Genomic DNA, 12,227 nt, shown 5'->3' with positions numbered 1-12,227 from the left:
CCTGTGCCAATGAGTTCAAGGATCTTTCCCATTTTCTCTTCTATTAGATTCAGTGTATCTGATTTTCTGTTGAAGTACTTGATGAACTTGGACTTGAGCTTTGTACAAGGTGACAAATATGGGTATATTTTCATTTTTCTATACACAGCCAATTAGACCAGCATCATTTATTGAAGAAGCTTTCTTTTTTCCCATTGTACGTAAATGGCTTCTTTGTCAAAGATTAAGTGTTCATATGTGTGCAGTTTTATTTCTAGGTCTTCAATTCCATTGATCAACGTGTCTGTCTCTGTACCAATACCATGCAGTTTTTAATCACTATTGCTCTGTAGTAATGCTTGAGGTCAGGGGTGGTGATTTCCACAGATGTTCATTTTTGTTAAGAATTATTTTCACTATTCTAGGTTTTTGCCTTTCCAGATGAATTTGAGAATTACTCTTTACATATCTTTAAAGAATTGTGTTCAGATTTTGATGGGGATTTCATTGAGTCTGTAGCTTGCCTTTGGTAAAATGACCATTTTTACTATATTAATTTTGCCAATCCATGAGTATGGGAGCCCCCTCCATTTTCTGATATCTTCTTCCATTTATTTCTTGAGAGACTTGAAGTTATTGTCATACAATTGTTTGGTTATAGTTACCCCAGGATATGTGTATATTATCTGTGGCTATTGTGAAGGGAATTGTTTCCTTTATTTCTTTCTCAGCCTGTTTATTGTTTGTATAAAGGAAGACTACTGATTTATTTGAGTTAATTTTATACCTAGTCACTTTGCTGAAGTTGTTTATCAGCTCAAGAAGTTCTTGGTAGACAGTTTGTGGTTGCTTATGTATACTATCATATCATCTGCAAGTAGTGATAACCTTTATTTCTTCTTTGCCAATTTGTATCCCTTTGATATCTTTTTGTTGTCTTGTTGTTCTTGCTAGAAATTCTAGTGAATAATGAATAGATATGAGAAGAATGTCTTGTCCCAGATTTAGTGAGACTGCTTTAAGTATGTCTCCATTTAATTTGATAGAGGCTGTTGGTTTGCCATATACTGCTTTTAATATGTTTAGCTATGGGCCTTGAATTCTTGATCTTTCCAATACTTTAAACATGAAGGGGAGCTGTATTTTTTCAATTTCTTTTTCTGCATCTAAGGAGGTGATCATGTGATATTTTCTTTGAGTTTGTTTATATAGGGAACTATAGAGCCTACCTCCAGTATGAAGACAGAGCATCAAGTGAGGGAGGGAGTTGCCATCCTACAGTCAAAACTCTGACCCAGAGTTGTTTCTGTCTGAAAGAACTGCAGGGATGGAAATAGAGAGGAACCTAAGGAAAAGAAGGTCCAGTGACAGGCCCCAAATGGGATCTATCTCAAGGAGAGGTCCCAAGGCCTGACTTTATTACTGCGGCTATGGAGTACTCACAAAAAGGGACATATTGTGACTGTCCTCTGAAAGATCCAACAAGTAGCTGAAAGAGACAAATGCAGGTATTTTCATCCTACCAGTAGACAAAAGCTGCTGACCCCTGTGGTTGAATTAGGGAAAAACTAGAAGAAGATGAGGAGGAAAGTTATCCTGAAGGAGGATCAGCAGTCGCACTTAACCTGGACCCTCAAGATCTGTCAAACACTAGACCACCAACCAGGCAGCATAAACCAGCTGATATGAGGCCCCCCAACACATATACAGGAGAGGACTGTCCTGTTCTGTCAGAGAAAATGCACCTAACCCTCAAGAGTCTGGAAGCACCAGGGACTTTAGAGGTCTGCTTGGGTGGGGATGGGAGATGGGGACATCCTCGTGAAGACAAGGGATGGGGAAGAGGTATGGGATGAAGACAGTTGGAGGATGGATGGGGGAGGGGGAATAAAAAAATAAAGAAAAGTCACAATGCATGCAAATCTCCCAGGACCACAAGTTGTTCAGCAAGTGAAATTTATAAGCAATTCTCTGCATTAAAAAAAAATTTTCCAATAATTTAAAATTCCAAGTGCTTTTAGAAATTCAAAGTTCTTGATAGTGGCTGCTATTTGATAAAAACTATGTTGCACACATTCTTAATTGAAGAAGGAAAATGCACGACCTAGAAAAATTATTTCTAAGTAAATCCAAATGCATTTATGTCAATCCGTGTTCTGTAGTAGTATCTAGCTTCTGAAACTCACTCATGAGCTTCTGGACCCAAAGGACCCGTGCACTCACACTTCTCTACACAGCAAGTGATAAGCCAATCAGTGTTATACAGTGAGACACTGTCTCCAAAAGCACAACAAACAAATCGGGAAAAATAAATACATTTAAGCTGAATGAACAGTCCAGAAAAAGCTGTACCACTGACAACATTTAGATAAGTATTAATCAAGAGTTTTCTTCAAAGCCTCATGTTACTTATTATTGGAAAGGAGTCTACAAAAGGTTTCTTCAAGGCACATCATTCCTATGAATGTTCTTGAGCCTCCCTACACTCTCTCCTCAAGGAAAGCTAGTGTGAAAGATGTCATGAGAGTCTTCTGTAGATGATCATACTTTCTTTGGTTCAAGTAATGGCAATGGTCAAATCCAAACCATAGCTCACAGCTATATATCTTTCTTACAGGGTGGAGCATGGATATATACCTGTAATCTTGACACTCAGAAAGTCATAGAATGAGGACCAGCAAGTCAAATCCATCCTCTTCTGTACAGTGAGTTTGAAACTAGTTTGGCCCCACAAAAGCAAAGACAAACAAATAAACCAAATGTGACCTTGACACAGTAAGCAAATAAACACTATTTTTCTTTAATCAAAAAAAGTATATACTCTTCATTAGGACACCCCTAAGAAAATAAAACACAGTTCCAAAAATAGCAGAAATCTAACAATTTAACAAAAGGCACAAATATATTAAAGTATAAATATACCCAAATTAACAGATAGAAATATCTAAATTGCATTGTATATTAAATAAAATTATAATTAGTTTATACCTTTCCCCAAAGCCACCTACAAACCACATCATTACTTAATGACCAAACATTAAGAAAATAAAATAGATATTCTTCCAAAATCTAAACTTTCAAAATTACAAAAATGACTTCTAAAACTTCCAAATAATTATGAAATACCAGTGTTTTCTCCATGTCCTAAACACAAAGGGGTTGGATATGACAGCACATACTGTTAATCAAAGCATTTGGAAGGCAAAGACAGGAGGACTTCTGTGAGATTGATATTGATTGGTCTGGTTAACATAGTGAATTCCAAGCCAGGCAAGGATATAAAGAAAGACCTTGTTTCAAGAAAACAAACAAGCAAATGAGTAAATTTTAAAAGAGAATTGTATGAATCACATTAATAATATAACAAATAAGAGAGTTCAAGGGAAGCCTAGGGTACACAGTGAATTACAGGTCAATTAAATGACAGGTGTGTGACTCTGTCTCAGAAAACAGTTTAAAACCATTTAAATGGGGCTGTATAGATAGAAGAACGAAAGAAAATACAGGCAAATGTGATTCAAATATAAATATAAATATAAATATAAATATAAATATTGTTTACAAATATTACACAAAGCGATTGTCACAGGGAAGATAGGTCACAATACACTTATAGGGATGACATACAGATGACATGGAGATGCCATCTCATGCCACTCATGAAGTTACAGGATCTTTGGTTGTTTGGTTATAATGTGCACAGCGCTGACCATATAGACTCTCATTCTTAGATAGGAGGCACAAAAGGCTGCAATAGAATTCCTGCTAAGGAAGCTACTGTCTCTGTGGCTTCTGGAGGAGAGGAAGTCACTATTTTCAGTGATGTGCCCTCTGCTGAGCTATACTGACACCAGTGGATAATCCAAACCATGCACTTGTAAGTGACCAAGGTTAAATCCAGTAGGTCACAAAACAAAAACAAAACCACAAAAAAAAAAAAAAAACACATGAAAGAGGAATGAGGACTTCACAAACGCTGGGTTGATCTGGTAGGCAGGGATTGGAACAGGAGCAATAAGTGTGCCATGAATATACTAGATATCAAAGACTATCAAAGACTAAACTATTTTCTTATAAACAAGTATTCCAATCAGACAAGGCTATGTAAAATGGATAATAAATGTAACAAGAGCAAATGTTATCTCTCCACATGTAGAAGTTTATTTAACACTCAAACAGCAGTGAATGCATTTGTCTGTGGATATAATTATAAATATTGAAAAGGTAGGTTGATGCAATTTCAATTTATCTAAATAATAGTATCCAGTTCCCCACTAGAGAACATGACATGTAAATCCATAGGTTTTGACAAGATTCACAGTACCAGACATGAAAATTCTTTCCTGTATTGGGCCTCATGACAATCAGAAATTCTTTTTTACTTCCATAAATGTCATATTATTATTGCACAAGAGGGTACATCTTGGCTGGGAGGCTGGTATTCTAGCCCTCATGGTTAATAGATGTATAGGAATGTTGGTAGATTTCTCCTTCCTTAGCCTATGTGTCCCCTTCTGTCTCTTTGTGTACAAGACACCAGCAAGAAATCTTCTAGGTATGTTTCAAATTGATTTCTGTATAAACTGTAACCAAGTTGTTCAGCAATTGACTCTTATCATATTGTTGTGGTGACAAATGAAAGGCCAAAGCACCTCTGGGATCTTTCTGACCAACATCTTGCACTGAGACTTTTCTTTGACTGCTTCTGGCTTCTAGAACTGTCATTATAACCGTCAACGGATATCTCTATTCCCCTATAACTGTCAGTACTGAGCCTACACAAGTTTCATTCTGTCAACACTCAGTCTTGTGTATGGAAAAGCTTCATGGGACATTAGTCCCTACTTGGAAATTATTGGCTATTGATAAATGCAGAAAGGAGGGGCAACCATTGTATTCATTTAATTCCATACCACAGCAGACTCAATGGATAAAAGTTCTTTACCCAACATCTGCATGGATGCAGGGATTGACCAACTGGAACAGTGAGCAAATGAAGAAAGACAAACACATGGATGGATACAGAAAAGCTATTACCAGAGTCCTACTCTGTGCCCTCACTACTACCTTCTCAGGGCCTGGAGGCTCCCGGAATATTATTACAAAATTTATTTTCAATACAAATATCTTTAAAATAAAATAAAACTTCTTTGAAAAATCAAGCCAATTTTAAGTGCCCAACACATTAATTAACACACAGAATGTATTCAGTGAATTTCTGTTATAATACTTAAAAGAGAAGGAAGAATATGCTACACTTACAGAGGAACTGAGTTTAGTTCCCAGTAACCAGTTGCTTCACAACCTTATAAAACTACAACTTCAGGAGATCCAGTGCCCAATTCTGGCCTCTGCAGGTACTCATACACACAAGATATATAACCAGACAGATGCACACCAATAAATTCAAAAATAAAAAATCAAAATGTAATATTATTTTATCTAAATGTGTAAGTGAAAACTACATAATTTCTGGAAAAAATAACAGATGAAATCTTTGCAATTTGATATAATAAAAAACTTATGTTGAAAGCATGAAAAACTGCTAATTCAATCTTCAATAGAATGCTAAACTATGTTATTAGATAATGTAATTCAGAAAATGTCAGACTAGACAGTAGGAACTTGTTATGGTATATTATCAAAGGTTTTTAATTCAAATTATAAGTGTGTTTATCTATGTGTGTCTATGTATGTGTGTATACACACACATACATACACACATACACACACATTCTTACAATTAAAGACAGAAAAACCTAATAAGCCATGAACACATGTGAACAAATATTTGACAAAGAAAAACATTTGAGTGGCCAAAAAGTCCATGAAAATAAGGTTGGTATCATTAGATCTCAGAGAAATAAGAATCCTTCAATTCATCTAAATGGTTAAAATTCAAAGCATTGATATCATGAGATGTTGGTAAAAATGAGGAATAGGTTTGTTATGAAACAAAACTTCACTTAACACTAGAAAACAATATCATAGCTCTGGATGTTTGCCAAAATAGATGGAGATAGATTAGATAGATAGATAGATAGATAGATAGATAGATAGATAGATAGATAGACAGATAGATGATAGATAGATAAGATAGATGATAGAAAGATAGATAGATGATAGATAGATAGATAGATAGATAGATAGATAGATAGATAGATAGACAGATAGATGATAGGTAAGATAGATGATAGAAAGATAGATAGATAGATGATAGATAGATAGATAGATAGATAGATGATTGATATATAAAATTAAATGTATAATATGTATTTCAAACAGTGACTCTTGTAAAATTTGGCATGAAAATCTTATTCAAAATTGTTAAAAGTTAGAAACATATGATACCTTCACATGTGAATGGAAGAATACCATGGTGATTTGTATAACAGGAAAGTGCTGAGTAACAAAAAGAATGGACTACTGTTTGTGAAAAAAGTATGAGCTTGCTGAAAATCAGTAATACTAATAAAAATATACAGAAAATGAAGCCAAATACAAATCTGTGCACAGTATATTATACCATCAACTAGGCCATACTAATTTACACTACAAGACAGCATATGTCTACCTACCTAGGGCTAGGCAGGGAGGGCATGGAGTAGCAAAGAACTTTGGGAAGTAAAGTTTCCCTGTTAGGGCTTGATGGCTCTCTTAGTTTAACTTTCTATTGTTATGATGAAACAACATGGTGAAAGTAACTTGGAGAGAAGAGGGATCATTTCATTTAAATTTCCACATGACAGTCCATCACAGAAGGAATCAGGACATAAACTCAAACCTGAGAGGAGTCAGGAGGAAGAATCTGATGCACAGGTAAAAGAAGGGTGCTGATCATTAGTTAACTCACCATGGCTTTCTCAGCCTTCTGTATTAGAGAACCAAGACCACTAAAGGTGGCACCCACAATCTGGCACATAAATTGCTAGTTAAAAAATATCTATCGGCTTACCTACAACCAGATATTATTAAAGATCTTTAAGAATTGAGGTTTCCTCCTCTGATATGACTCTAATTTGAATCAAATGAACATAAAACTACTGAGTACAATGGTGGTTGAAGAGGTGTGCGTATTTGAAACAATTCTTATTTCTTATGACTTACTATAGACACATATTGTGACAAACACACTCCAGTTTTAAGACTAGATATTTTTATTTTTTATTGGATGTTTTATTTACATTTCATATGTTGTCCCCTTACCCCATCCCCCACCCACCCAGGAAACCCTTTTCCCCTCACCCCTCCTCCTTCTTCTCTGCGGATGTAACCCCTACCTACCCCCCAACTCCCACCTCCCCACCCTCAAAATCCCCACCACCTGGGGTGTCCAGCCTTCATGAGGTCAAGGATCTCTTCTTCCACCTATGCCCAGCAGGGCTCTCCGCTCTTTCATATACAGCTGAAGCCATGGATGCCTCCCTAAGTGGTCCCAGGCTGGTGGTTTAGACCCTGGGAGCTGTGAAATGAAACACACACACATACACACACACACACAACTGTTTTTATAACTGCATCCATGTAAATGTTCTGTCCATTTTAGCTTAGATAGTTAATAAATACACTCTTACTAAAAACTTCCATGTTCTGGTCAGCAACAAAGTTGGAGACAGATTTTCTGATAAACAAAAACAATCGAAACTCTCAGGAGATTAATTTGTAATTCCATCCCTAGGGAGCAGTAAAAGTGTCAAATACACAGTAACTTCTAGAAACTATAAGATTCTCCTAATCCAAACAGGGTTTTCTGGGATTCCAGAAACTCCCTAAAGGATTAACACAGAGATCATCAGAATCTTATGCTGCTGGTTGGACTTCAAAGATTCTAAGGAAACAATAGATAATAATTCCTTTAAGTCAATGTCATTTTGCATAGTGCTGTAGTTTTGGTGGCAGTTTAGGGCTTCCTACAGTTCATGTTTTCCTTGACTATACTGAAAAACTAAATTAGTAACAGATATGTATCAAAAATATTCATAAGGAATAAATATTGGATTTTAATATTACAGAAAAACCTTTATGTTTACAGCCAACGCATATCATTATTTCATTGGAACCTTAGCATTTGTAAAACAACACTTCAATTAACTCACTACAGAAACATCACTTTTTCTCTATAGGTAAGATGACTGTAAAATAAATAATACAGCTGAATAAAATTATGGTGGAAGTAACTTCCAATTACTTTATTTTTTAAAGCACAAATTTACAAATAAATACTTAAGTAAAATATTCAGTGAATACATAACACCATGACAATTTGAACTAAAAAGTTAAGAAATGGCACAATTCTTATTAGAGCACATGGAATACGAAACATCCACATACATAGCTATGTTTTGTACAGCCAGGAAGTGATTATCTCTGTAAATATAAACAAATCCAATAAAGTTTAACCTTTAATGATTCTGTACAAATGAAGATGTTTTACTTAACCATGACATCAATGTACATTGAAGAAAAATGAAAAGGTAGTAGATTCTTTGCACAACTATTTTTCAAACATAAAATTAACATAAAATTTACATAAAATTAACAATCACCTGAACTTAGAAGGTAGACTATCTCCAAGTCCTCAGAAGAAACATAACCAAGAATGAGAAAGAACATGGCAACTCCCAATAGCCACAGAGCTAACAGATTGGTATGTAAGAGAACAGGACACTGCAGTGTATCCGAAAAAAATAATAAAGCCAAGAGACTCTGGCTCATCCCTTCATTACAGGCAGGACAATGAACAAAATGTATAACTGCATAGTTCCCGTTTAAAACTATTCTTTAGGAAGAAGTTCAAAGAAGATGTATCCCAATTACTCACTGTTTATCACCAACACTGCAACAATTACCAGCAGAAGGGAACAGACGATTCCAAGAGCTATCACAAGGAGCTGCCAGGGGACTGAACACTCTTAAATCAAATCAAAACAAAACAGAACAAAACAAACAAGAAAATCATCACCATAAAAAGAGCACATCTCAATACTAAGTACAATTTTGTATAGCATGGAAATAAGGGGAAATTCTGCACATATCAGTGATACAAATTGACTGAAAAGGTACTCTCAGAAGTGTAGATTTCTAGCTAAAATGCACTCACTGTTGAAATGCTGTATGTCCAAGGCTTCAGAAAATTGAACCAGCACCATATGTTGAAAATTGAACCAGCACCATATGTTATCTTTTTTCCACTGAATGATTTTAGCTAATTTGTCAAAGAGTGACCATAGGTCTGTGGGTTCATTTTTGGATCTTCAATTCGACTCTACTGATCTTCTTGGCTATCTCTGTACCAATACCATGCAGTTTTTATTACTATTGCCCTGTAGCACAGCTTGAGGTCAGAGATGGTGATTTCCCCAGAAGATCTTTTATTGTTGAGAATTGCTTCACTATCCTAGGTTTTTTTTTTTTTGTTATTCCAAATGAATTTGCAAATTGCTCTTTCTAACTCTGTGAATAATTGAGTTGGAATTTTCATGGGGATTGCACTGAATCTGTAGATTGCTTTTGGAAAGATGGCCATTTTTTACTATATTAAACCTGAAAATCCATGAGCATGGAAGATCTTTTCATCTTCTGAGATCTTCTTCAATTTCTTTCTTCAGAGACTTGAAGTTCTTGTCATACAGATCTTTCACTTGCTTGGTTAGATTCAGAGCAAGGTATTTTATATTATTTGTGACTATTGTGAAGGGTATCATTTCCCTAATTTCTTTCTCAGCCTGTTTATCCTTTGAGTAGAGGAAGGCTACTGATTTGTTTGAATTAACTCTATATCCATCCATTTTGCAGAAGTTATGTATCAGGTTTAGGACTTCCCTGGTGGAAGTTTTGGAGTCACCTAAGTATACCACCAAATCTTCTGCATATAGTGATATTTTGACTTCTTCCTTTCCAATTTGTACACCTTTGACCTCCTTTTGTTGTCTAATTGCTCTGGCTAAGACTTTGAATACTATATTGAATTAGGTAGGGAGAGAGTGGGCAGTCTTGTATAATCCCTGATTTTAGTGTGATTGCTTCAAGTTTTGCTCCATTTAGTTTGATGTTGGCTACTGGTGTGCTGTATATTGCTCTTAATATGTTTAGGTATGGACCTTGAATTCTTGATCTTTCTAGGACTCATATCATGAAGAGGTATTGAATTTTGTCAAATGCTTTTTCAGTGTCTAGTGATATGATCATGTGTTTTTTTTTCCTTTGAGTTTGTTTATATAGTGGATTACATTGATGGATTTCTGGATATTGAACATCCATGGACATCCCTGCATTCCTGGGCTAAAACCTACTTGTTCATGAAGGATGATTGTCTTGATGGGCTCTTGGATTCTATTTGGGAGATTGTGAACTTGTTTAAGCCTTGGCCTAGAATTGTGAATGTTCTCAACTCAGACTAGAACAAGCTGGATGACAGGCATGTGCCCTCACCCAGTTCTCCATGAACAAAAGTGCATTCTACAGAAGGCATTGGAGGCATAGATATAATCCAAGTACAAGATACCAAACTGGAGCTTACAGTCCACCAAGAAAGAATTGAGGATAGAGAGGAAGGAAAGAGGTATGGATGTTCTTGAGAATGAGGAGGCAACCACAGCTGCTCTAGATCTGATCTGTATACACCTCCATCCTTGAAAGGTCCTATAAGTCAACTATCTCTTTTTCCCTGTAATTGTGATTTTGTTGTATATAAAACTAAACATTGGCCGGGCGGTGATGGCGCATGCCTTTAATCCCAGCACTTGGGAGGCAGAGGCAGGCGGATTTCTGAGTTTGAGAGTTCGAGACTAGCCTGGTCTTCAGAGTGAGTTCCAGGACAGCCAGGGCTACACAGAGAAACCCTGTCTCGAAAAACCAAAACAAACCAAAAAAAAACCAAACAAACAAAAGAACCTAAATATTTCAGTGTATTTAAGGCATTTGGAATCTGAAACTCATGCCTCTGATTACCACTACATCAAGGAAGAAAAATATCTCAGCTTGGAGCATAACTGAGACAGTGTATACAGAGTAACTAAAATGAGAAAACGTGAGATTTTCTCTTTTTCGTTAATAAACAAAATTATTCTTTGCCATTTTCAGGAACTCACAATGGGATTTAGACATTTCTATCTCCACTAACCCATTATCTTTTCTTCTTTCACTTGCAACTTTATTCTCAGAAGGAGACTGCCACTTCTGGAGGACAACTGTTTTAGTCTTGTTGCGTTAGATGGTGGGGATATTTATGAAAATTAAAAACTTTCTACATCAGTGAAAGTATCATTTCTAATGCATGAGCTTCATTTCCCTAGTATTTTGTTTCTCTACAATATTTGGTATTTTCCAAACCCTGGTTTGTCTCTCAGTTTTAAAGTTTTCAGAATTCTTCTTGACTAGACTAAATAATAATAATAATAATAATAAATAAAACTCCTAATCGTTTCCCACTTCTTCATTCTCAAGAAATTTTTTTCTTACAGATTTCTACTATTCTATTTTGTCCATCTGGTCTTCTGCTGTGAGCTAACAACTAAAAAGTAGAAATAGGATTATAATTCTTTCTTTCTTTTTTAATTTTAAAACTTGATGGCTTTAGTTTTTAAACTTAGTTTTGAACTATTTTGTATTTGATTACCCTCCAACTAATGCTTTTTTCTTTCCTGCCACACTTGTGCATAACCAGCTGAAATGAAACATTATAGTTTTCAATAAAAGCCAGTAGGATATTTTTTTAAAATTTTAAAAGTCTAAAATGCATAAAAACCATGTGAATTTAGACACTTAAAAGACTTACCTCTGTGATCAGCTTCTCTGGAACCCTGAGTCTCCTCAGGCTTCACTTGTTTCTGCAACTCTGAAGACTCATGAAGTCTCACAGTTGAGTAAATGACCTCCTGCTCACTCATCTTGGGAATATATAGAGTATATTTCCTGTTAAAATATGTCCTTAAGTAATTTCTAAAGAAAAAGTTAAAATGTCTGCTTTTAGGAAGATACCTGGATCTGGTGATACTGAGGGCTGGGAAAGGACAGCATCTGACTAATACACTTAGTGATCCAAATACCCTGACATGGACTGGCCCCGATTTCCATTACAGGTGAGAACACTTTGCAGATTAATGTTGTTTGTATTTCAAATGGTCACAGCAATTATTTTTAAGGAAATATGGAAGGAATTAAAAATTTCCTACTAAGTCATAATAATTTTGACATAGCCTCTTTGATTAAAATATTCAGCACATAAAAATGTTAAGTAAAATTGGTAC

General features: G+C 35.6%; 1 pseudogene; it reads right to left on the bottom strand.

The window, feature by feature from the left end:
- Positions 1 to 7,748: 7,748 nt before the first annotated feature.
- Positions 7,749 to 11,867, bottom strand: LOC114632424 (annotated as a pseudogene).
- Positions 11,868 to 12,227: the final 360 nt, after the last annotated feature.

Source organism: Grammomys surdaster, unplaced genomic scaffold (genome assembly GCF_004785775.1).
Source record: "Grammomys surdaster isolate TR1022 unplaced genomic scaffold, NIH_TR_1.0 373, whole genome shotgun sequence".
NCBI lineage: Eukaryota > Metazoa > Chordata > Mammalia > Rodentia > Muridae > Grammomys > Grammomys surdaster.
This window is presented reverse-complemented; position numbering and strand designations above follow the sequence as displayed.